Source organism: Lutra lutra, chromosome 2 (genome assembly GCF_902655055.1).
Source record: "Lutra lutra chromosome 2, mLutLut1.2, whole genome shotgun sequence".
Lineage (NCBI taxonomy): Eukaryota > Metazoa > Chordata > Mammalia > Carnivora > Mustelidae > Lutra > Lutra lutra.
Window position 1 is genome coordinate 49,454,468 of NC_062279.1, and position 6,279 is coordinate 49,460,746.

A 6,279-nucleotide genomic window follows, 5' to 3' on the forward strand; every position below is an offset into this window, starting at 1 on the left:
TTAGCCAGACTCCTTCAGTGAGTAGACAATGTGGATGAAGGCTGAGAGCAGGGGCTTGGACTAGTACTTTATGCCATGATGGCACACAGGGACTGCATCAGGGAAGCCACTTTGTGGTAACTGTATCAAGGCATTGTGGAGAAAATTTGGAATTTGAGATGTCCACTAAGTTAGTCCCTGAAGGCAGACATGTAGACATTGCATGTTCTGGAAGCCAGATGGAGCCCCAGTCCACTTTCCAGTCATGATCATTGTACATGGGAATGTGCTTCATCTGTGTCACCCACACAAACCAGTTGCTCTCTAGGAAACTGACCATGAAGAAAAGGCCAGAAAGCCTTTTACTCCAAAGAATACCACCTAAATGAGGAAGACACTGGTATAGAAAGTCATCATTCAGGTAAGTCCACCCAATTTTTCTGCTGGATAATGAAATAGAAAATATGCCAATGGAAGTAGAGAGGCAACAAGGCAGGAGGCTCAGTTGGGAAGAAGTATTTGTGCTGGTGGTTGTAAAGCATGTACTTTTTCTTCCATGTCCCAAGCTCCTCAGAGAGGATCTCCCCCAAGGCAAAGAAGAAGGGCTGCATATTGATATCTGGGTCTTTGCAGAAGCAGTTGGGGTCGAAGTGTGCTGAAGGTGCATGCAGTTCCACTAACTGCCAGGGGTTGCCTTTAGGTGGCAAATCACAAAATGATGTAGCTGGTGGTTCCATGTAAAGGTGCTGAAGAATGACAGATGCCCAGAGTCATTGCTGCAGCCAGCCATCCTGGGCCTGAACTGTGCTAAATAGTGCATACAGAGAAGAAAAGTCAGAAAGGAGGTCCCAAAGACCCAAAGAGTGAACCAGGCAGCTACGTCCAGCAATAGGTTGTGGAGTAGGTGCAGTAAGAGGAAGACATGATTGGCCTTTGTGAGCCCTTCTGCCCCACCATGGTCTGCAGCTGCCAGAACTCATCTGTTAGCTCTTCCGTTTTTGTAGGTTCAGCACTGGGTTGCTCCAGAACAGTCCTCCAAACTAGGAGAGAGTTCAGATACTTCTTCACAACGACCTTGTTGATATGTGGAAGGCTACAGAGGGATCTGTGGCATCTTGCCCTATACTGTGGCTCATGGTGGGGGTACTCCCCCAGAGTGCCTGGGGCTGAGCACGCTGATTTTGTACACTCTCTGGTGGATCATGAGCCATCACACCTGGTGTGCTACGCCACATTGTGCCAGGTAAACTTTCATGGGGTTGACCCCTCAGTTAGGGTCTTGGCAGCCACAGAGTTGGGGGCCATCTGCACCTGGCAATGTTGTGCTCTGACAGGGTAAGGGCTGTCAAGCATGCACTTGGGAGCCTGTAGGGTAATGCACCTGTTTTTTTAATTTTTGTTTTTAAATCAGTAAATACCCTTAATTATACTTGCTGTCTTCCAAAGTGTTTTAAAGTCACTGTCCTTTTTGTTCTCTTAACTGTATATAGCTGGCTAGCTAGTTTTTATTCATTTGCTTGCTTGCCTGTATTTTTTCCTGGGAATTTGGGACAATTGTGTACGTTTCCTGCCATCTTGAATTACAGTTCAGTTATCTTCTAAGTAAAAGTTCTCCCAAGGTGGTCAGTCTAATGGAAGACCCCTCCAAAACAGGACCCAAATGATATATATACCCTCTTTCTGAGGGTGAAAAAGAAGAAAATCCCCTCACATTCCTGAGGACTATAGGAATTTACCCTGTGTTTGAGAGTGGGGAGCACAGAAGGAAATGCCACGAAGAAGTAGTAACCTTAAGCCAGCATGAATTTGGAGGCTAAATTCATGGATTTTTATTGTCTATACAAATTCTAGTCATTAATTTATTAAATTGCATTGAATCTATGGTGCATTATTATTATTATTATTATTGGATATAAACATCTGTAAAATCAAAATGCATCCTGCTAGCAACAGCATCTTCTATTCAATGAAACATTGGAGTTTACTATTTCCTGCCAGAAGCTAAGTCAAGTTCTCTCTGGAGTAACACAACTTCATTCTAGTCTCAAAAATTCCCACAAATAATTTTTTCATGGAAAATGAGTTGCTCACTATAAAGAATTACTAACCATATGCGTAGCAAAGCAAACTATGTGCGAAAGCAATCAGAAAAAACAAGGCAGGAACTAATTCTTTGCATTGATTAGAGTCTTAGAAATTAATTATTCAAGAAAAAAAACAAACTTTATACAACTATGTTGAAAAAAATAACAGACTATGCTGAGTGAAATAAGTCAAGCAGAGAGAGTCAATTATCATATGGTTTCGCTTACCTGTGGACCATAAGGAATAACACGGAGGACATTGGGAGATGGAGAGGAGAAGTGAGATGGGGGAAATCGGAGGGGCAGATGAACCATGAGAGACTGTGGACTCTGAAACAAACACAGTTTTGGAGGGGAGGAGGGTAACGGATTAGGTGAACCTGGTGATGGATATTATGGAGGGCACATATTGCATGAAGCACTGGGTGTGGTACATAAGCAAAGAATTTTGGAACACTGAAAAGAAATAAAATAAAAAAAACAAAAACAAAAACAAGAGATAGATTTGGAATTTCATGATATATGCCCAAGGCATCAATAGATGACTATATCAGTATAAAACATTATTATGCTAGCAATTTCTCTGCTTTAGCTACTGTCTGTTTTCCCTAAACATGGTAACTATTATTTGCTGCATGTATTGAAATTAAATAAATTTCTTGAACTTTCAAAAAAAAAAAAAAAAGAAATAACAGACTAGATTTAAAACAACTTTAGGGAACAGGGAATTATAAGAAAGCCCTAACAGATTTTTAAAAGAACCAAATAGATAATCCATAAATGTTTTAAATTTCTTAATGTAGTGTTCTTTGTTTTTACTTTAATGATGTCAAAGTGATGTCATTATCGTATTGAGGTTCTCCAGAAAAATAGAGTCAAGAAGGTGTGTGTGTATGTGTGTGTGTATAGAGAGATTTATTTTAAAGAAATGACCCATGCGATTGTGGAGGCTGCCAAGTCCAAACTTTGCAGGGTAGACTGGCACATGGAAGACCCAGGGAAGGGCTGATGTTGCAGCCCAAGTCCAAAGGCAAACTGTGGCCTCAAGTTTCTCTTCCTAGAGACTAGCTAGTCTTTATCTCTTAAGGCCTTCAAATGATTATAGGAGGCCCACCCACTTTATGGAAGGTAATCTGCTTTACTCAGTCTACTGATTCAAATGTTAATCTCATCTAAAAAACACCTTTGGGCACCTGGGTGGCTTTCTTGGTTAAGTATCTCTCTTCTGCTCTTCCTTGGTAGTGACCAAGCCCCCGCCTGGGTCTCCCTGCTCAGCAGGGTGTCTGGGGAGTCTGCTTCTCCCTCTATCCACCCCACACTGTTGTGCTCATGCTCTCTCTCCCAAATAAATAAAATCTTAAAAAAAAAATACCTTATACAGCAATGTCCAGACTAGTGTCTAACCAAATGTCTGGGTACCCTGGCCTGCCCAAGCTAACACTTACAGTTAATCATCACAATTATGTTTCTCATTCTGCACAGTTTTGGCTTTCCAGAATTAGTCTTCAAGTCCTGTAATTATTTGCCTCTTGAAGACACTTTCCTAAACATTTTACTTTTGCTGATTTCAGTTACATAATCCCTTTTTGTAGAATATCATATTGCTTCTTATTCTTGTGTGGGGAAACTGCTATATATCTTTTTTTTTTTTAAGATTTTATTTATTTATTTGATAGAGATGGACACGGTGAGAGAGGGAACACAAGCAGAGAGGGAGACTCAGGCTTCCCGCGGAGCAGGGAGCCCAACGCAGGGCTTGATTCCAGGACCCTGGGATCATAACCTGAGCTGAAGGCAGACACTTAACGACTGAGTCACCCAGGTGTCCTAAAAAGGCTGTATATTTTAAAGGCACGTGATTTTCAGTATGGTCTGTGTTCATTTTCCTGTATTCTTCTCTCTCTCTGAAGTCTGAAATAGCCTGTGTCATGTTAGGATTTCTCCTGAAGAAGCGCTTTTGCTTCTGTAAATTACACATTCTAGCCTGAGCATAGTGTAGTTTGTATTCCATCTTTATTATAGATAATGGCTATTGCCAAGCAGACTTGTATATTGTTTTCCAGTGTCACATTAACACTTGACTCAGTAGCCCAGAAATATTTACCTTCTTCTTTTTTTTTTTTTAAGATTTTATTTATTTGACAGAGAGAGAGATCACAAGTAGACAGAGAGGCAGGCAGAGAGAGGGGAAGGGAAGCAGGCTCCCTGCTGAGCAGAGAGCCCGATGCGGGACTCGATCCCAGGACCCTGAGATCATGACCTGAGCCAAAGGCAGCGGCTTAACCCACTGAGCCACCCAGGTGCCCTACCTTCTTCTTTTTGAAGCTAGGACATTACATGGAAGATGGACTTTGGGGTCATGTTTTGAAGATGGTGCTAGTCTCATCATTGGTTAGAACATAAAGCCAGGGAGGTAATAAATGTGACTTCTGTGGGTGTCAGACTTCTTGATTTGAAACTCCAGCCCTAGAGAACTCAAGCTTTTGTGCAAAAATGTGAGTTGGTGACATATTGGCTGTTAGGTACTTTCAGTACAGAAATATGGTACAAATCACCCACTGTACTACTGGTATTTTAGTAGCAGCATTTTGTGTATGAATTATAGCATCTCAAAGAAATTGTTTTGATTTACTTCTATTTCTCTGACTCCTTTTGTACTTGAAAATAGTACAAAGAATGGGAAATCCCTGAGAAATTTTTTTGTCATCAAGGAGATTTCTACATGTTATATACTACAGAAAGGATCTTTTTACACAGCAGTGTATATCTGCAGAGACAAAATTCTTTCCATAACCTTCTTCAAGTTGATGCATACAGTTTATTTTCATACCTTCCCTGTCAGTAACTATTCCAGCATCACAGTATGAGTCAAATGCATTTCCTGTAACTTTTTTTTTTCTTAGGAACTTCTAGGTGAAAGTGACAATTGGACATCTTTGACAGCTGCTAAATCTGTTTTTTTTTTTTTCCTGACAAGGGGTAAATGGAATTTGTTTTTTCTTAATTTGACAGCATTTCCTTGTCAGAGCATCTCTTCTTAGATGACTCAATAATTATCTAAGAGATTTTTAGATATTTTTTTTTTTTCCGTGAGTAGTTTCCAAAGTTTTTAGACCCCAAAGTCATGTCACTCACCATAGCCACATAAAGATATGTGAGGTGGCTGAGAGAATGAGCCATAGACAAGATATACTTTGTTAGTACTATGTACTACATCCAATCCAGAGAAGCCATAACACCAAAGATAGACACCACCACTGCTTTGACTATTTGTGGGGGCAGAATGCTCCAAGGGGCACTGTTGGCATTTTGGACGGTACTTCTTTGTTTTGGAGGGTTATCCTCTGCATTGCAGGATGATTAACCACATCCCCGGCCTCTGTCCAGCAGATTCACCCAGTTGTGACAATCAGAAGGTTTCTGGACATTGATACATGTTCCCAAGGGGTGGGGAGAAAAAAATAAAATCCCCTGATTGAGAACCACTGCTCTAAGTCACTGTCATAAATCTTGGAAAGAAACACCAAACTTTAGGAATTATAGTCTACATGATTTCAGTGGGTTGGGCTAAGATAAAGTCATTTCTAAAATGGCTTTTAGCTTGTCTTGGGATGTCTTTTGGGCTAACAGACTTCTGCGATTTTCTGTTTCTGGTGGAGAGATGCTCTCACAACAGAAAATTAAGTAACAAAGCCTACCTTGTTTTGAGGGTTAACTCTTCATTTAATGGTCAAAGAGACTGTATAGATATGGTGTATGTAAGTCAAGTGTTATGGGCATGGATTCTGGAGCTGGACAGATTAGGTTGGAAGCCCAGTTCTCTAATGGCAGGCACCAGGCTGGGTGATCTTGGCAAATTGCTTACCTTTCCCCATGCCTCAGTTTTCTACCTATAGCACAGGAATAATGGTATAATCTATTTAAGGAGTTGTGAGAATTAAATGAAATAATATGTATAAAGTGCTTAGAACAGTACTTAGTTCATAGGAATGCTGGATAAATGTCAAAAATAAGGGAGACAAAAATAAATAAGTTTTTTACCAGAAAAGAATGGACACATAAGTTGACTAGGAATTCTGTAGTCTGTGACCACATTAACATAATTGAGCCATGTCTGTTTCACAAGTTCTTTGGTGATTATTGATTTACTATTACCATTAATACAAAGAGCATACAAATGAAGATTGGTATATAGTGAAATCTTGACCATGAAAAC

General features: G+C 40.3%; 1 pseudogene; it reads right to left on the bottom strand.

Annotated features, from left to right (window-relative positions):
- On the bottom strand, positions 1-1,284 carry LOC125093999 (acyl-CoA (8-3)-desaturase-like; annotated as a pseudogene).
- Between the last annotated feature and the right edge of the window lie 4,995 nt (positions 1,285-6,279).